The sequence below is a fragment of the Sarcophilus harrisii genome, chromosome X (genome assembly GCF_902635505.1).
Source record: "Sarcophilus harrisii chromosome X, mSarHar1.11, whole genome shotgun sequence".
Lineage (NCBI taxonomy): Eukaryota > Metazoa > Chordata > Mammalia > Dasyuromorphia > Dasyuridae > Sarcophilus > Sarcophilus harrisii.
In genome coordinates this window covers 54,633,070-54,653,704 of record NC_045432.1, presented here as the reverse complement: position 1 = coordinate 54,653,704, position 20,635 = coordinate 54,633,070, and the positions used below count along the sequence as shown (strand labels likewise).

The 20,635-nt window shown below is 47.1% G+C and overlaps 1 protein-coding gene and 1 pseudogene across 1 annotated transcript in view; one reads left to right on the top strand and one right to left on the bottom strand.

Moving 5' to 3' along the window:
- Positions 1 to 20,635, bottom strand: part of LOC116420190 (ARL14 effector protein-like) — an 81,574-nt gene that overhangs the window by 23,089 nt on the left and 37,850 nt on the right. The window lies entirely within an intron of this gene.
- On the top strand, positions 339 to 3,778 carry LOC116420191 (annotated as a pseudogene).

Here is a 20,635-nt window from a genome sequence, read left to right as displayed (position 1 = left end):
CAGTCCAAACAGATGTCAGCTTGTGGTGAATATGCAGACGTCATTTATTAGGGTATCCACCAACTTGCATTCCTTGTATTTTATGAGTAAGACACCAGTGGGGATGCCCAAATGCCCAAGACATATACCCATTAGTTGCCCCCAAAGTTCCCCACCTTGTAATTTACCCAAGTTGGATGGGAAACTCACAGAGCAGATGGAGACTCCTCGTGACAAATCGCCCTTAAGTAAGTAAATAATAACAAACACCTTGTTACATTTGGTTACTTAGAAAGGACGGAATGCAAAAGTTGCAGTTTGTATCTCCTAGCCCCAAATTCCTGGCTCTATTTAAAGCCAGAAAAAGGAGCAATTGCAAACAGTCGTCCGGGGAGCAAGCAGAGAGTGGTGTACACGATCAAACGAGGGGCTCCCAAACCTGGCCTGCAACTGAATATATCAGGTAAGACTGGTACAGGGAGGAAGAAGGGCAGGGAAAACGTTAGAACTGGAGTGCACAGACTCTCTGAGAGTCTCCTGGGTTGCTTTCTGGAACTACATTAAATTGTTGCTGAGTTTTCTTATCAGTGTGAGTGAAGGCCAGCTCTTTCCCGTCCCGGGGCCTCAGTTTCCCTATCGGTAACACGAGGCAGCTTTCCTAGATGAAGCACCTTGTTCCTGCTGGGGGCAGAGCAGCACCCGGGGCTCTCCCTGAGAGTCCCCCTCCCCCCTCCCCTCCCCCCTCCCTTCTTCCCGCCATGGGAGCCCCTCTGCCCCTCCCTTTCCCTCTCCCAGCTCCTTCCGGTGCCCCAGCGGGCCCAGCAGCCCCAATCTTTTGTTTCCTGTGTCATCAGAGGTCTCTGAGGTGTCGAGTTCCTGAGGACCCTGGGCCTGAGTGGGGAAGGGAGAGAGAGAGGAGGGGTGGAAGAAGTGGAGGAGAAGAAGGGGAGGGGAGAGACAGAGACAGAGACTGAGGGAGAAGAAGTCGGGGCCCCTGTCTCGGCCACCTCCATGCTCTGAGGGAAAATGGCGGACGGGTTGCAGGCGGGGGGTCATTGGGCTGGGAGGGGAGGGGGGGGGAGGGGAGCGAACCTCAGCAAGGCTCCTGAGGCCCTTGGGGAGGAGGCTCATCTGGGTGGATGCGGACCCATACGTGCCCCCCCCAGTCCCCCCCCCCACCTCTTGGCTGAGGAGTGTCTGAGGGGTGGGGGTGGGGCCAAACAGGGCGGGGCCAGCTGGGGCGCCCCATTTGAAGTGCAAGCGCTATCATGTGGAGTGACCAGGCTTAATCTCAGACCCTACAACTCCCCAGGAGGCCGCAGCAGGTGGTGCCGCATGGGCCGTCACCGCCCGTGGGGATGCAGTACAACTAATCACAATGGGGGGGGGGGGGGGGGGGGGGAGGTCCGAGCTGGGTCTGAAGGAGGGAGCCACGGATCCAGAAGTTACATTAATGGGGAGCTCGATAATCCCGGGGCTCAGGAAGATAAGCAGGAAATAGGCCAAGTGGCAGGCCAGCAGGTGACCCGCGGGGGAGAGGGGTGTTCTCAGGAGCCCCCCTTCCCCCATCCCCGCCGCCCCCACTAGGCAGCGCGGGGCCCTCCGACCGGGGCAGGATTTGGCCCCGTCTCCCGGTGGGGAACACCCCCTGGCAGGGAATGCTCCTGGTGCTGCCCGTCCCTGCCACCTGTCTGAGTCACGGCTCACATGGCCTCATTTAGAAAGCTGGCCGGGAGCGGGCCCAGGTGCCCAGCCTTCCGGAACCAGCGCCCCCACTGGGATCCAGGCGATTGGGGGAGATGTCTGGACCCACACGGGGGGAGGGGGTGGAGGGGGGCTGCCCGGGTGCAGACAGCAGAGCTCCACTAACTCGCAGGAAGCGTGGCCCCAGCAGCCCAGCCTGCTTCCTTGCCCCCACTTTCCCCTCCCATTCTTGCATTTCTGAGTCAAAATTCTGTTTGGCACCTAGGTCCTGGTGAAGGCCCATCCCTCCTTCCCACCCACAGAGGCCTCTTTCCGGATCATCACCTGCCCATCAAGTGGCCTCTTCTGTAAGTATAACAGTGAGGAACCAGCACCCCGGGGACTCGGGACCGTCTCTGTAAGTTGGGGATCGACCCCACTTCCCTATCCTCAGCCCCCAACTTCTCGCACCAAAACCCCAAGGATTTCTTCTCGGGGGGCCGGGGAGCTGATCTCGGTCCCAAAGCCTGCCAGCCTCCCCCCCTCACCTCAGAGAAAGTACTGTCAGGTCCCCTTCTGAGGTGGAAGGGGTGGGTGGAACGCTGCTTTCCAAAAACCGAGGAGGCAGGTGAGCTGGCGGGCCGGCCGTCGTGCCAGAAGACCTGGGGCGGGAAAGCGGGCAAGCCCAGAATGGGGGTCAGGAAGAGGAGGGAGGACTGGCTGCTGACACCCAGGCCAGGAGATTGGGTGGCCCAGACCGGGGGCCAGGCCAGCAGGAGGATGGGCAGACCCAGGGAGAGTCGGTCCCCAGGGGTCTGGGGGGGGTGTCTGAGAAGCAGGGGGAGGCAGAGCAGGGGGAGGCAGAGCAGGGGGAGGCCACCCCGGCCTCCCGCTGCGCGGCTCCCACTCCACAGAGCCTGCTTTGACCGGGCGCCTCGAGGGCTGGCTTGGCGGAGCGGGCGCCCGGGAAGCACGGCTCACAGACATCTTCCCCCCCCCATTTTGTTTTGTGCTCAGAGCCACACAGAGGACAGACCCGAAGGCGGATCTGCCAGGCCGAGGTCCAGAATGAGTACAGGGTGCAAAGGCCTCGGGGACAGCTCCCCTGGCGAAGCAGAGGGAGCCGCTGCAGAGGGAGCCGCTGCAGAGGCAGCCGCTGAAGAGGCAAAGGCTCCTTCCCAACTGCTTCAGATGGGAGAGAAGCAGATCCAGACAGTGGTCCAGCAGTTGATGGCCCTAAATATTCACAAGAGTAGCCCCCAGGAGGCCAAACCCGAAGATGTGCAGGAACCTGCAGCTCAGGGAGCCTGTGGGAGCTCTCTCCCTGCCCCAGGCCCCGTGCAGGCCACAGGCAGTGGCCGGGGGAGGAGAGAAAGGAGGAAGTATGACTGGAAAGGCAGGCTACTCAGTAATGGCGTCGACCTGTGCGACTGCCTCAATGTAGATTGCCCTGGCTGCTTCTACCCTTGCCCCCGGTGCACCTCCAAGAAATGTGGGGTCAAGTGTCGCTGCAACCGCCGCTGGGTCTATAAAAAGATCGAGAATGAATCTGGCGAGTTGGTCAACACCTTCCCCTTCACCTATCCTGACTAGGGGCTACAGCGCCCCGTGCCACCTCACCTTCCTATCCTCCAGAGGCTCCAGGTGGCTGTTTTCTTAGGGAGTTGGAGGGCAACTCTGAGCCTAAAGCTGCCCTGACCCTAGTGAGCAAAGCTCCTTCTTCTGCTGAGCATCAACTACTGCCCCTGCCCAGAGCAGTTTCCTCAGAGGGAGACTGAGGCATTGCTGCTGCCCTGTCCCCCTTCCCACAGCCAGTTCAGTTTCTGCAGCCCAGGGCTGCCCCTTCTTGTTGTACCTCGCTCCTGAAGGGAAGCTGGCAACCCCCCCCCCCCATCCCAAGCTCGGTGTTTGCTTTCTGTGAACTTGGAGCACTTTGGCTCTTTCTGCCTCTTTTCTCCTATGTGCCTAGTCTTTCACATAGAGTTCTAGGGGCCAGTTGTTCAGCTGTTGAGATATTTCAGAAACAAAATGGATGAGGGCTGTTGAAGTGATAAATAGCACTGCTAAGCAAAATAAAAGTCACTGGCAAATGCACAATTTGTTTTTAATCTCAGAGAATTCCCTTCAGGACTTCTGGCCAATGATATCCAAGGGATGGTACACCTGAGAGTAAAGCTAAAAAAAGGTCCACACCTGGAAAATGGGTAGACTAAGAAAGGTCCACATCTGGGGGGCGGGAGGCCCACCTCATCCAGAAGTCCACATCTGGGGGGTGGGGAGGCCCACCTCATCCAGAGGTCCATGTCTGGGGGGCGGGGAGGCCCACCTCATCCAGAGGTCCACGTCTGGGGGGCGGGGAGGCCCACCTCATCCAGAAGTCCACATCTGGGGGGCAGACCAGTCTCACCCGGAGGGCAGCATGAAACTTGCCTCTACAGCTAGAAGACGGGGCAGTGGGGACTTCTCCCAACCAGGAAGCCTCTCCCCATTCGAGCTCTGCCTCTCAGGGAGGAGCTCCGAGCCTTCATCATATTTTCACCATATTTTCCCTTAGCCGCTTGCAAAGACCCGGGGGAGGCATGGAAATGGAGTTTTCGGTGGTAGCAAATTCATCTGCTTTCATGGGAATGAATCCTTTGGTACCCTTCCCTTCCCCTCCCATCTAGTGTCTGCTAAAGTCATAAGAGATGTGACTGTAATAGGGACCTCTGACAAATAAAATCTCCTGGAAGAAAACCCTCCACCTTGGCCCACGCTGGCCTTTCATCCCGTGCCAGGTCCATTTGGCTACCTTGTGGTTTAGGATCTCTTGGACACTTCCCCAGATATAGTTTCATTGGTCCTATTTCCCTTGACCATCTTGGATTCTCAGGGAAAATTCACCAATCCAGCACAGTACTCTATACAATCCAGTGGGAACAACAGACAGGTCTTTGCCAACTAGACCAGGATACCCCCCCTTTCCAGGAAGAAAACAACAGAGGAGGTGAGGGGAGTCAGGAAAATCCCACTGTTCCATTTCTAAGACTGTTCCTCTATTACTGTGCCCTGTTCTTATATACTTCCCTGGGATCCATTCTGTAATCATGTGTCCCTCCCAGAGCAGGAGTCCTTCAGGAAATCAGCCAGAAAGATCAACCCTGGTTGGTTGGGGGTGAAGGGTGGGATCATTCATCAGCACCCACAACCCAGTAATAATCCCTGGGCGTAGGCTCTTCTCATTTAATGAAACAACTGGGCCCAGGATATGGGAGGAACCAAGACCTCATACCAAGATGGGGACTCCACCACACTGAAGTGTATAATTCCTATCCGAGTTGACTACGTTGACATGTTAGAAAACTGCCCTTTGTTATATGTCTTTTTTATTAAGTTGGTATGAGACCCACAGGGGTTCTTATGTTCTGGTTAGTGGCCCTTAGCTCTATTTGAGTTCAACATAACTGCCCAGTTGGTTCATTCAAAGCAAAGACCCTTAGTGAAGTACTATGTAATACACAATAGTAATAACAAAACATTCCCCCCACAAACGGGGCGGGGGGAGGGGTTTGATACTTGCTATTCGGTTCATGCACAATCCTTTGTGACCCCGTGGACCACAGCACGCCCATACGGTTCATGGAATTTTCTTGATAAAGATACTGCAATGGTTTTCCATCTCTTTTGATCTGTTCTTTGGGTGTATCTGACTTTTCATGACCCCATTTGGGGTTTTCTTGGCAAAGAAAGCGAAGGACTTTGCCATTTCCTTCTCCAGATCATTTTTACAGATGAGGAAAGTGAGGCAAACACATTGAAATAGGCTGGATTTGAAATCAGGTTTTGCTGACTCCGGGGCCAGAGCTTTAGTCATTAAACCAAGTAGCTGCCTCAGAACCTGGGCTGTACCTTTTCTAAAAACATGTATAAGATCAGTGAGAAGAGGGAATGATACATAAAGAGGCCCTAACAGGGAACTTTTCTGAAGTCTTTAAGTCCAACTAAACCAGGCAGATAGGCTAAGTCTAATCATCCCAGAGGGAGAGCACTGAGATTCAGGAGGGGTTCACAAGTAGCGTGCCTCTGGTTGGGACATACGCGCGGGAGGGACACGTGCACGGATGGGACACACGCACGGAGGGACACATGCTCGGATGGGACACACGCACAGAGATGTGGAGGAGCCGCCCCGATGCGGATGCTGCTATCTCCTGGAGATATCACTGATGTTGCCAGGCCTCTGCCTTCCGTTCCCATAGTTTCTGCTTCTAGGTCAGCAGCCCCGGGCTCCCAGCTGGGGAATTAGCTCCTCCTTGACGATTCCTTCTTAGTTTTAAGCATTTCTTTGGTCCCAGGGTTTAGGGCCCTGTGTTAGAAACCTTAGCTAATGGAAGGTGAGCATTCCACATGCCCCAATTTCAATAGCACAAGGCTAGCCTGGGGGAGTGGGGCCCGGAAATGTTTAACAATACATCTTGGGGTTTCATTTGAATTCTACATTCTCCATCCCTTTCTAAAATCAGGACAATTAAAAAAAAAAACAAAACAAAACAAACCAACTTGGGTTTGTGCTGCTTGCCTGTTTCCCAGGGCAGCTAGGTGGCTCAATGGCTAAAATGTAGCACTTGGAGTCAGGAAAACGCGAGTTCACATCCAACCTCAGACACTCCCTAGCTGTGCGATTCAGGGCAAGTCACTTCCTCCTATTTGCCTCAGTTTGCTAATTTGTAAAATGAGTTTGAGGAAGGAAATGGCACACCACCCCCCTATCTTGGCCGAGAAAACCTCAGAAGGGGACGAGGAAAAAAACCCCAAGCAAAGCCTATTTCCAGGTGTAAGTGGTCATACTAAAAAATTTAACAGCTCTGCTGATGGTTATTTGCTTAATAACCACCCAACAGCTCGGGAGCTCAGGGGGCCCTCATCTTCAAAACTTCTATCTCTGTCTCTCGTGGAGTTGAGCCGGTGGAGGGAGGGTCAAAACAAGTCCAAAAAGCAAGGTCATGTACTTTTCCCACAGATTTTCTGGCCTTCATAACCTTTATTGTATCCAGGCACAGCCGGCCCACGGCTTGAGAGGTTTCTTTGGGTCATGACTAGTTTTTCTATTATAACCTAGGTATGAGATGGGGGGAGGTGTCCATCCTTCATTCTAGATGTGGACCAATAACATCATGGAGCAAGATCTTAACCCGCAGGGGTCAAGCCAAGCAGGCCTCTGTACAATGTCTTCCTTCAACCTCACTCTCTCCTCCAGTCCTGTAGCAAGACCTCAGTGAAGCTGACTGGCAGTGTCCTGGGATGTGACTCTGGTGTTTCAAAATTAAGGTTTTCCCCAGGCCTCAGTTTCTCTAAGACGATTCTAATGAATAGCACAGTTGGGAAAGGGGGGCTCACAGCAGGGAGTCTTTTGCTTATAGAAGGCATAATTATGGAAGCTAAGGCCCCCCCCATGGGGAGGCCTTGAGCCTCACTTGCTGGTCTGGGCTGCCAGCAGAAGCCGTGCCCACTTCTGTCTTTGGAGGGCTTGGCTGAGGTGTGGGAGACCCTGGCCAAGGGGTAGAATGGGAAGATCCGAGTAGTGAGTTGTGAAGGGCTTTCAGTGTCTGACTTGGGGCAGCTTGGGAGGACCGGGAGGCAGAGGGCAGGACAGTGGCTGTGGTTCTCGTTAGTTGAAGTGTATCTAGATGTGTCTGAGGTCTCCTGGGCTTTGGGCGGACGAGGGGATGGGGGAAGGCCCAGCCAGAAGAGATCCCCACTGCTCTGAGAAGATGTGAACCAGTTCGGTGACTTGTGCCATCTTACAGGAATTCTGTATGCCCAATTCTGCCAAGGCCAGTGAGGTGATCCATTGGTCTTTCCCTTTTGAGACATGGCCAGTAGTAAAACACTAGACTTCTCTTACTATGAAAAGCACATCACACACACACACACACACACACACACACACTTCCATGTTCTTGGGTCCACTTTTGTTCAGTTCACATACAAGGGTTCACATTCCCCAGCAGCCTGATCTTCAGAAGATTAAGTTGTGACTGCCTTCTGCCCCTTGCCGTGAACCTGCCCAATTCCCCACAGGGCACATTTTGGGGGCCCACCAACTTGCGGCCCCACATCTGTGAACAGAGAGGCGACACAACATACCGATGAGCCATCCCTGTTATTTTGGATTACTTATTTGGGGGCTCTCAAACCTCCTTTTTTCTATCTCTTGGGAACTGCCAACATTTTAATAGGTGCTAAGATGAGCTATTGACAACTTAACTTCATATCCTGCGACAGACACTTATCTAGGGGATGAATGATATCCCAACGAGAGACCAGGTGCTTGGTAGTTAGGAGGGTCATAGGAAAGGGCATTGGCAGGAGAGCACCTTTGTTGAACTTCAATGGTTCTTCATTGCATTGGGCCCTTGTTGAATTTGCACAATTACCCTGTGAGGCAAGCAAGGAGGGGGAGTTTCCAGTCTTATCTTGACCCCACAGTTACTGTATCCAATTGGGAAGCCAAGCTGCACAGTGCAACCCACGAGGTTGTTCCTCCCCTAAATAAGACTCTATCCTCCCCCTTGTTAATCGCTAGTTCTTCAGGAACTTAGTTTGCAGCCAGCTTGTTTGGGAGAAGGTCCGAATCTTCTGAGGCAGCTCGGGACACCAAGAAGGATCCCCAATATATTTGGGGCTTCAGCCCCTGCAACCTTCACTTTGGTGATACTTTGTGTCACCTTGGGTAAGCCAGTCTCTTTTATTCTTAGATTTCTTAAATGTAAAATGGGAATATGAAAAGCACCTGCCTTACAGGGTTTACACCTACTAAGATAGTCTATGTAAGGCACTTTGCTAAAGCTTAAAGTATGGGATAAATGCTGACTAATTTTGTGGTTGTGATTATGGTCTTCATTCTGCACCTCTAGCCCTTTACTTTCAGACATTTAGGTCTTTTCAGTGACCATAGCTTTGCTTGTGGGATGGTCCCTTTGAGTATAGTCTAGGTCTTGGCAAAATATCTTGTGTTATCCAGGATGGGGGGGGGGGGTAGAGGATGGGGGAAGGGGGGACAGGACAACAGGACAGAGTATGCTGTTGAAACAATCAAACTTGGGGCCTAATTTGCTATTTTCTTCATTGTCTAGCCTCCAGCTTCTTGAAGTGTGTGTGACAATCTCACGTGGAGTCTTGTACCTGAATGTGGGATTCGTGAAATTGTGATTTCTTGTAAGTATATGTCTGATCTGTATACCTGTTTCATATACTTGTATACCTGGGGTCACATAAAAAATTTCTCAGGTGAAAAGGGATTACTAGTGGGAAAAGTTTCAGAAGCCCTGCTCTAGGCATGAAAATAATGGCAAAAATATTAACAATTCAAATTTAACTTAAAATGCATTGAGCCTTTTCAGCAAGCTAGTTGTTAAACTTTACATCAGATGACCCTTCAATTCAGCCATTTGTGAGTTGTGGCAACTTTTAGAGGAATTCTCCATTCTTTCCACTATAACAAAAATTCACCAGGGATGTTTCACTTTTATTAATAGGTGCTAAGATGTTTATTATAGAACATGAAATTTGGGGCCTTTTGTGGAAGAAAATTCTGTATGCTGTACTTGAGGTACAAGTCTGCCAGAAGCAATCTTTGTTAATTCAAAAAACAACAATCTTATGAAGCCAGACTTTTTATCTGTGATTTCTTTAATGACGTACTATTAATCAAAACTATGTGGTGTTTTCTATGGTCATTATATAGCATTTTCATTTCCAAAAGTTGCTCTCTTTTGCAAATAATGGCACCTCACATTTGGAATTGGCTTTTTAGGCCAATATGGCATTTTCTAAATCATCTTGTTCCTTGCCAGTTTTTGAGTTGAGCCAGTTAGAAGACACATAGGAATGTTTTTGTCCTTTTCAAGGCTGCTGAAGTCATTATGCTTTTACTCAGACCCGCCACCTTCCATCCCTCTACCCCCAGCACCATTCTTAGGATCTAATGACTAAGGAAAAAGAAAACGTGTTTGCTAGATAACTTTTGCTAGATATATTCAGAGTGTGTGATTTTGGGGAAAAAAAAAGACATGGAAGAAAAAGTGAAGCTGAGATAAAGTTATGAAATAATTACCTACAGATGCACTCACAATAAAAGTTTATCCTACAGTCAATTAATTCTTATTTCTGTCTTAAAAGAGCTTTTCTAAAAAGCAGAAAAGTTCTTTACAATCATTATCTCATTTGATCTTCACAACAACCCTGGGGGGGGGGAGGGTAGGTGCTGTTATTATCTCCATTTTATAGATGGGGAAACTGAGGCAGACCAAGAGGGTAGTTAGTATGTGTCTGAGGTCACATTTGAACTCGGCTCTTCCTCATTCTATGTCTAGTGCTTTTTTCACCGTGCCACCAGCTGCCTCCTCCAGTTACATAGACCTAGCAACAATAGTGTCTAGAGCCAGAGACCAACAAAACAGAGACCCAGGCTTAAAGATTTATACAACCTGATCTTGGCCTATTTTTCCACCCTAATTATCATTCCTCTTCCAGTACTCTACAATTCAGATAAATGAGCTATTCATGGATAAGTGGAGGCCTTTTTTCCTTTCCCCACAGACCCCACCCCACGTCCCATCTCTGTGCTTTTGCACTGTCCCTGGCTGGAATAATTTTCCTCCTCACCTCTGCCTCACAGAATGAAGCTTTTCCTCATTCCCCAGCTGCCTTGTCTTTAGTCTGCATCTATTTATACAAGTACATATTGTCCCCCTCATTAGCATGTGAGCTGGAGGGTAGGGTATGTTTCATTCTTGGGTACGTCCAGTACTCAGCCTAGAAACTGTGGCGAATTTATCTATATTTTAGCTAATGTTTTTTCATGATGTCTTGTCTTTTATATCTTCAAAGTTTTCTTCGTTATCCCTCCCCCTTTCTGAGAGCCATTCAATGCAACAAAGTGTATTTTTAAATCAGAAAACACAGGGAACATCAGCAGGACCGATTGATACAATAAAAACTATGAAAATGCTGGCAATGTGCAGTATCTCTGGGCCTTCCACAAAGGGGTGGGTTGGGAGTATCTTCTCAGATCTTTTTTTCCCCTAATCATCCTTGAGCTTTAGAATTTTGCAGCATTCACTTTTGATTTTGTGCATATGTGTGGTGGGATTTTTTTCTATTTACATTGTGTATATTATTTTCTTGGCCTTCCTTTACTTCACTCTGCATTAATTCATAGAGATCTTTCTATGTTTCTCTATATTCATCACAGCTCATCATTTCTGAAATCACAGTAGTATTCCATTGTATTCATGTTCCACAATTTGTTTAGCCATTCTCCAATCAACGGGCATCTACTTCACTTCCAAAGTCCTTGTTCTCACAAAAAGTGCTGCTATCAATATTTTAGTGTCTATGGGAACTTTTCTTATGGATAGCCAGGTCCTGTGGAATCTCTGGATCAAAGGATATGGAGATTGTACTCACTTTTATTTATTCAATTCCCAGTTGCTTTCCAAATTGTTGCCAGTTCTTAGTCTCACCAGCAATGTATTAGAGTGCCCGTCTTCTAACAATCCTGCCAACATTAATTTTTGTCATTTCTGGGTCATCTTTGCCAGTTTTCATGGCGTGATGTGAGACTTCAAGGTTGTTTTGAATTGCATTTCTCTTATTAGTGACTTAGAGTATTCTTTCTTGCGGGAGTGAATAGTTAGCAATTCTTTTGAGAACTGTTTGCTCATATACTTTGAGCAGTTATCTATTGGGGAATGGCCACTGGTCTTACATATATGTTCATTGTTTACATATCTTGATTGCCAAACTTTTATCAGAGAAGTTTGTTATAAAGGTTTTTTTTTTTTTTCTCCTTCTACTGCTTCCCTTCTTATCCTTGGTATATTGATTTAATTTGTGTAGAAGCCTTTCAGTTTCATGTAGTAAAAGTTAGCTATTTTATCTTTTATAATTGCATCTGTCCCTTGTTTGGTTAAAAATCTGTCTCCTACCCTTAACAGTGAGAGGTATATGAGCCGTTTCTCTTATCATTTTTGTAGTATGATCTTTGATATTAAGGCTATGAGTCCATTTATAATGCATTGTGGTACGTGATACTTGGTCTAAGCCTAACTTCAGCCAGACTGTTTTCCAGTTGTCCTATCAGATAGGGAGTTCTTTCATAGGCCACTTTCCTGTTAATCAAATACTTCCATCAGTTTTGATTCTGTTTTATCTAGTTGGTTTCTCTTATTTCCCATTCTATTTTTAACTAATACCAGATAGTTTTGATGACTGCTGGTCTATAACTTTGTGAGGTCTGGATGTGCCATTCCTCCCATTCATTCATCTCTCCTACTTCTCATAATTTCTCATGATATTCTAGATCTTTTTTAGGGGGTGGTTCCAAATACATTTTATTATTTTTTTACCAAGTTCTATTAAAAGTCTATTTAAATCCCTTTGAAAATTGGTATAGAATTAAAAGTGTAAATTAACTTCGGTAATATTGTCATTTTTTATTATGTTGTTCTTTATTTCTCTGTAATTAAGTCTATACAAGTCTCCTGTATGCTTTGGTAGATTGATCTCCAGACATTTATGCATTTGGTAGCTGGAATAAGATTTACCTATTATTGCCTGTTATCTTTTGTTATTATGTAGAAATACAGTTGATGGGGGAGAGGAAAAGTTGTTTTTTGTCTCATTTAGTATTTTTGCTAATTTTCTAAGATTTTCCAAGTAAATCATCTGAACCTCTGCAAATAGGGATGATTTTATATCTTTGTTATGTATCTTTATTCCTTTACTTTCTTTCTCTTGTTTTATCACTATTTCTCACACTTCCAGAACTGTATCAAACAATCCTGAGGAGAAGCAACATCCTGTGCTTTCCTTTGGTGTTTATTGAAAAAGGTTTTAGTGAATCTCCAGTGCATTTGGTTTTAGATAATAAAGTTTTTATGATGTTCAACAGATCCTTCTTTGCCCATATTTTATAGGATTTTTTTTATCTATATGAAGGTACTTTTTCAAAGGTTTTTTGCAGTTATTGAGATAATCACATGGTTTGGGATGTTTTCATTTTTAACATTTTGGCCTTTCTCTAGGCAAACAATGCTTAGAATAATCTAAATGAATAAAAATTATTTCTGGCAGGCTTGTGCCTCGACACAGACTTTTATACCATACCTTTAATATTAAGCCTCAGGTCAACCCCTAGAAAGATGGTTGAAGGCAGCAAAGGCAGGGCCCTATCAGCAACAAGACTTTAAATGGAACAGCTTTGGTTGGGTCCCTACTGTTAGGGAGGTCGAGATTATGCATTGCTTCTGTGATAGGGTTCGAGCATTAATGTGTTGAGGTCCAAAGAGGGTAAGGCTACCAGGTTACCTAAGGAGAGGTAGACCAACCCAGGGCCAGGACAGGAGCAGGTTAAAGCTTTCATGCTCATTTGCACTAGAATTGGGCCAGTGATGGTCGCTGCAATTCCAGTCTGGAAAAAATAAATAGACTTCCTCTTCCTATCCCTACTCTTCACCGCCCCCCCCCCAATAAAAAAAGCACAGGATCTTGAGTCTGTGCCTAGGGCCACCATGAACATGAGTCGTCTCTTCATCTCACAATCTTTCTAAAAAATAGATAAGTAAAATATAAGTTGTAAACTGTGTAGTTTTGGCATTAATCTCTTGATAGCTTCTAGGAGGGTCAACCGGGGTTGGGGTTGACTAAGTAAATTCATCCATGTAATTCTTACAACTCTCTGGTTAGTCATGGTCTAAGAACAATGAGCAAACTTTCTAGCTCTGGGAGAAGTTTCAGGTACATATCTAAAGAGTAAGTGTTTTCTTATGTATTATTTCTTACTTTTATCTTTCTTTCAAGCGTATAACTCTATACAGAATTGACCATCTTCTGTCTGTTCTTGAGGGGAGTGATTTCATTATGTTAAAATTCACGTGACTAAAAAAAATAAAATAAAATTCACATGATTTGAGCTCCAAAAAATACAGCAGATATGGGGCGGGGGGGGGAAGAGAGGCTTTAGGGTAGGATGTGGGCTTAGATAGCTTCTGATTGACTAAATCTGTATTCATCTGCTAAACTTATATCTCGGTAGATGTGGTTGCCAGAGAGGCAGAGTTGAGAAGTCAGCAACTTTCTGACAACCTTAATAATTGTTGCTTTGTCCTTTCAGTACTTGATCACATCTGGGGTTTTCTTGGCACAGATGCTGGAGTGGTTTGCCCTTTTCTTCTCCAGCTCATTTTACAGATGAGGAAACTGAGGTGAACAGGGTGAAGTGACTTGTGTAGGTCACACAGCTATTGTCTGAGGCCGGATTTGAATTCAGATCCTCCTGACTCCAGGCCCAGTGCTCTATCCACTGAGTCACCTGGCTACCCAGCCATAAACAGAATTGAACCACAGCCAGCCTGCCAATACCTTGTGTTTCCTCAGTACAGCTCAGTTCAGTAATCTCCAGGGGAAAACTGAGAGTCCCGTGTCCTGAACCTTTCTACCGACTATGATCAGGTTAGTGGTTAACAGTGTCCCCCTAGTGGTTGAACATGGATCGAATGTTTTGGGGACACCAAGTTTTTACAGGACACTTGGACAGCTTGGTATTCCAATTGGAATATTATAAGTAGATGTGGACCATTCTGCCTTATTCCACAGCCTTCATCCAGAGTTCTCACTAGCATGGATGCTGCTCCTGTACTTTTCCTCTCCCCCTTCCTCTCCTGACCTCCCCATTTGCACAAATGTCATCCTTTGACTAGGAAAAGAAAAAGTGAAATATTTAGATGGTCAGAAACTCTCTGCCCTTAGAAAATCTCAGGAGGGCTGAGCCACAGCACTGGAGGGGTTAACTTCTCTTTCATTTGAAGGTATTGCCATTCTTCCTGTCACCCAGGTTCAAAATTTCGGACCTATTTGTGGCTCCTCATTCTCCCTCGCCCCAGTATCCAGATCAGATGTTAACCGCTATCAGTTCTACCTCCATAAAATCTCTCCCCTCCATTCCCTTTCCTCTACTCATTACCAGACCATTTAAGTTGAGGCTCTCATTGCCTCTCGCCTAGAGGAAGCCTCCCACTTGGTCTCCCCGCATCCAACTTCTCCTCTCTCCAATCCATCTTCCATAGAGCTACCAACTGGTAGTCCTAAAGGACAGCTTTGATCAGCTCACTTTCCTACTGGAGAAACGAGTGCTTTCAGTGTCTTATAGGAGAAAAGACAGCTCTCCTATATGGTATTTAGATCCCTTCCTAGTGAGACTCCATGCTTTTTTCCCAGGCTCATTGTTTATCCTTCCCTTGGACACGTTACCTTCCAGTCCAAGCAGCTTCTTGATGTTTCCCCCTGTGCTACATCCTGTCTCCCACTTTGCAGTTTGGGTTTCTTCCTCACTCCCAGTGCCTGAAATGTTCTTCCTCACTCTTCCTTTTGGAAGCTCAAACTCCCATCAGGCTCAGATTAAGTGCCACTCCTATAAGAGGCCTTTTGTGGTCCCACCACCCCTGGTTAGTAAGCCCTGCCTCCCTCTATGCCAAAAGTACTTTGAATTTATTTTTCAATTATTCACTTATGTCTCTAGGATTTTGCCATATCCCCCCGCCCCCGCAGTGGACGGTAAGCTCTAGGAGGGTAGAGGCCATTTCTTGTTGACCTGATAGCCCTGGGACCTGGCACGGACTAGGTGCTTAAGAAAGGTAGGCATATTAAAGGGAATTGACTCCTTTGAGTCTGTGATCCAATTAAGTGCTCATTGCTGTACTCCTAACTCCTTCCCCCTTGGACCGGGGAAATGTGCCACGTGACTATAGATTGAGCTGCCAGGAAGCTCTGGCACTTGTGCTGTGGGGTTCATCTGCCAATAGATAGGAAGAGTCTGGGAAGGCTGGCCCTGGAGCGGATATTCTGCTGATTGTTTCAATGTCTGAACCAAACTTTACCATGGAATCTAAGACAGTCAAGGGAAACGGGCCCAGTGAAAATGTATATATCTTGGGGAGTGTCTAGGAGGCCCTGAGCCATGAGGTGGCCAAATGGAGAGAGCACAGGATGAAAGGCCAGTGTGGGCCTTCAGGAGGCTGTTGGTAAGAGTGTGTCCGATGTCCCTCTCTGGTGACATTTTTGCTGGTGCCGGTGCCTGTCAGGTGGTAGATTGAAGGTCTCTGCCTTTTTGTTGTATTCCCGCAACTTTCATTTGGGGGGTCTCATTGGTATGAATGCCACACATACTTTTTTCTCTTCCTCTTTTATTTCCCCCCTCCTGCTTCATCTTCTTTTATCTCCTTCCCTCTTTCCTTCCCTTCCTCTCTCCCCCTTTCTCCTTTCTTCTGCCTCCCTCTTTCCTTCCTCTCCTTCTCTCCCTCCTTTTCTCTCCCTCCCTTTTCCCCTATCTCCCCCTCTCTTTCTTTCTCTTCCCCCTCCATCTCTCCTCTGTTTCTCTCCAATTACCTCTTCCCCGTTTCCCAAGCACTTCTCTCTTCTTTGTCCCCCTCTATTTTATGCCCCACTTTCTCCCCTGCATCTCCCTAGGTTCAATCCTTCTCCCCTTTATTTCTCCATCTTCCCTTTCTTTGGACTGGATCTATACTTTAGTCTAGTTCTTACCTTGCCCCTATTAGTGAGGCAGTCTCACCTGTCCCTCAGCACAGCCAGTTGGATACGACTGCCCTGAACTCTGCTAAACTTGTCTCGAGGCAAAGCCCCCAAACACTTGAAAAGTGGATTCAAATGCTTCTGATTAAAACCAATACCTTTCAATTTCAAATTGTTTTTATTTTTGTTTGAAACACAAGTGTCCTCTGACATATAAAAATCAGAGAATTCACATTTCTCCAAAAGCCTGTAACAATGTGAATAAGAAAAAAAAAAGATTACAGGCAAAAACTTACTAATACCCTAAAAATAATCAACTATTTCTAGTCTCACCAAATATAACTATGCCCAAATTGTCTTGGGTGGTCGGTGAGTTTTGGGGGGGGGTTTGGTTTTCTTTTGAAATCTTCAAGTATTAATTATAGCATCCAAGTTGACCACTGGCTTAAAAAAATCAAGGCTCCTTTTTCTTTTTGAAATCTAAAGACATTTCTGAACTGGCTCTAGTGATAACTGACGATGGAAAGGTGACAGGGCAGAGATGACTTATTCTGCTTTCTGCATAAGGCAATCCTAAACTGAAGAAGAAAAACTGATGGCATATCGTTAAGAAGACGGGGCATTTGTTGGTTCCTAATGCTGGAATGATCAGTTGTTGTGAGACCATTTCAGCTCTTTGCCCACGCCTTAAAACTTACTAAGAAAGAGTACAGTTCAGCAGTAGAAAGAAAAGGGAGCAGAGTGCCACTGTGGTCTTAGTGGGGGAAGGTGGATGAAAATGTATTGACAATAACTCCAGGATGATCCTCGGCCTTCTTGAGAACCCATCTGCGATTGCAGTAGCATTTGGCTCCACCTTTGTTGGAGGTGCACCTAGGGCATGGATAGAAACATCCCGAAGACTCAATCTGCAAGCAGTGACACACGTCTATTCCATTGCAGAGCAGCCTGCCTTTGCGGTCATATTTTCTGCGTTCTTTCCTGACCCTCATGCGTCTTCTAAACAGGAAACGATGGTCTAACTTGGGGAACCCAGTGCTGGAAATCCTGGAGGTTTCCTCGCTCTCCTCGCCTTCCCCCCTGGTCTCAGACATGGTCGCTGTTGGCTGAACTACTGTGTTTTGCACATTTAAGGACATAAATTGTTGGACTACTAGCTGAACTTGTTTATCTCCCATTTCGCAGCACTCCACGGAAGCCCCATCGTGACCTGATTCCTCTTTCTGGTCATTGGTTTTTTCACCTTGTAATGCAGCCTGTGCACTCATTTTTCAGTCACTGCTGGGCAAGTACTTCCGCTCTCTCCTTGACTTTTCCTCTTTATAAGTCGCTGCTGGACCTGAGGGATACATATGGGGTACAAAAGCATCACTATAAATGGATGTGGTGGGAACTCAGATTTAGGAATGGAGAAGGCCCAAGGCCCAAGGAGACTGACAGGGCCTGACTGCTAAGAATGGGTCTCTGAAACTGGGGAGCCCTTGTGTACCTCCTAAAGGAGGAAGAGGAAGGTCAAGTTGAAGATCATCTTAAAGTATGAGGCAGACCTAGTTCAGGATATATCTCCTGTTTCTCCTTTCTTGGTCATCCTCTCTTCTCCAATTCTCATTCCTTGGCCTGGCTTCAGCTCTGTATTAGGACGAAGAACTGGCACTGAGGCTTAAATGGGCTTTCCCGACTCTGGGCAAGTCAGAGGATCTGAGTTGGCAGGGACTTTTGAGCTCATCAATAAACCCCAAGGAAGCTTCTTGTCCGCTTCCTGCCCTTACGGTGGCCCTGTTCCACTTCTGAGCAGCATTGGGGGTCAGAAAGCTTTCTTACTACTTAGCCACAATCTGTCCCTTGGGCTTCTCCACTCCCCGGGCCAAGTTTTGCCCTCTGACACAAAGCGGGAATGACATTATCTTTGACCAGTTGTCGTGGCTACAGTCACTGACTTCCTTTTCCAGAGAACCAGACCACACAGTGCCGAGCCAAAACAAGCTCCCAATGAGGGACGTCCCTGAAATCTGCCATTTAAGAGTAGGACATGTGTCTGACACCTCTTGTCCCTTTCTCTCCTTTTAAAACTTCCCCGTAACCTCTGGGTAGGAACTGCCGGTCCCCTTTTAAACCAAAAGGGTCCATCTACGCTCCTGTTGCCCTGGCTCCCCAGTTCGGGTCGTCCGCTCTTTCCAACCCTAAGTGGAAGCTTCCAGCCTACTTATCTTCCTTGCCCCAGATGCTCCCTTCTCTTCTCCTTCCACCCTGCTTGCCATCATCTGGCCCATCGCCAGACTCCTGGAAGTTAAGATCTATGTCCTCCAAACTCTCCTACATCCTTGGCCTTTTTAAGTCACATTTCTTCCAGCCCTTTACCTAGCCTCCCCACTCCCTCAGAGCTAAGATTTAACAGTACTTTCTCTGAAGCAAATGGGAGAGGGAGAATCAATAGAGTTATACTTTCATATATTGAGGGAGAACTCAATAGAGTTAGGAAGCACACCCTGGAAAGACAAAATTTCTAGGCTGGAAGTAAAGCAACAATGTTGTGGACCGAAGGCAGGCAGAGGAGGAAAGGCTGGTGACTTAACCTAACAAGTGCTTCCCGGCCATCGACTGGGCCAATAACTTAGGAAATCTTTGGTCCTGGACAGTAGCCTCATTTCCCCAGCCTGGTCGTGGCTTTCCTTTCCCTTTGTGATCTGCTCAGAATCTCTGAGATAGCAAGCAGTCTGTCCTCTCCAGGACTTCACCTAGCCATAGCCAGTCCCCTAGAGCTGGAAACACCCCCACCCCTTCTCATTTTGCTATCGGCGAGTCCCTCCCTTACTTTAAAATTCAGCTTAGGGGCCACTCGGGGGGCCTCGCTCGATCCTGACACTCCGTAGTGCTCTTAATCCAGCAGAAGGAGAGTGCAGTTATTCTCCATATATTTTGAATACATAGTATACATTTACACACACACACACACACATACACAGTACCTATGTACTCACACACATACACATATGTACAGACATATAAATATATACAGTACTCATATACACACACACAATACACATACATGCACATACAGAATACACACTCACACATACATATGTACAAGGAGATAAATAGCTACCATATATAGTATGAATATAATACAGTGTGAATGAATACGTGGATACACACATGTAGTGCATATATACACATATACGTGCATGTATACATTTATAAAATACGTGTGCTCTCACACATATACATCTAGACACACATATATTCATACACACACACACGTTCCACACACACACACACGTTCCTTCCTCCCCCTGCTTTTGTTCCCAGAAGAGATCCTTTAGGGCATCCATTACTTTCATTTTGCCTTTTTATCCCTAGAACGGGTACTCTGTAGGCACTTAAATAAATGCTTTAAAAATGTAATTAAATTGTATTCCAGTCAAAGCAGAGATTCCCTAGCCCTAAAGCAGAGAAGCACTTCTTCCCTGCTTTTTTCTAAATACGCAGCTAGATCCAGAAAGCACTCTCTCCTCCACATACACGCAGGGGGGAGGTGTGTGTGAGTGTGTCTGTGTATGTATGTATGCATGTACGTACGTATGAACGTCGCATGTGTTACACAGGGAATATTCCCTAGCTGTTTCTGGCTGAGCAAAAGGGATCTGGGGGCTGGCTCCTGGCCATTTCTGACCAGGTCAGGGCTGAATAGCTTGCAATTTTAGATGACAAGGTGTCCCCTAATTGGCTGCTGAGCTGAAAAAGCTAATGACTCAGTGGATGTAGAGAAGGGAGCTGCCAGCTTCCTGCTTCTCTCCTCCTTTCTGACTGCCCTCTTGGCTGTGACTCTCTGAGCGTCACGATGCCACTCCTGTGAGGGGTAGAAAAGGATAGGTCCTTCTCCATCCTGGTGCCATGGCAACCACACCACTGCTCCCCATCTGGAGCATGGCCTCAGTGAAGCGAGCTTGCACTAGGGCCCCTGGCTGCCTCTGCGTCTTTTAAAAAGATTTGTTCTTTCTCGATCTTAGGTGAATGAGCATCCCATAGGACTGGTGGCAACCTTGTGAGTTCCAAAAATCTAAAGAGCTTGGGACCAATGAGAGGAGTGGCTGGTCGCAGGAGCTGTACCATTTCTGCTTATTTCATTAAATGTTTTTAGTTTTCTCTCATCCATTCTTTCTTTCATGGTATCCATGGCTTTGCTTCGATTTTCTAGTTTCTGGGCTGGGAGTGGTGACACACTCCTGTAATATTGCTACTGGGTGGGGGGAGGGGGGAGCCGAGGTTGCTGGATCGAGCTCTGGAATCCTGAGCTGGGCGAGGGGAAGGTGAGGGGAACGATCCTTTATTATGTGCCAGGTACTGTGCTAAGTGCTTTTACGAATACATATTGGCTCATTTGATTCTCACGACGACACTGAAA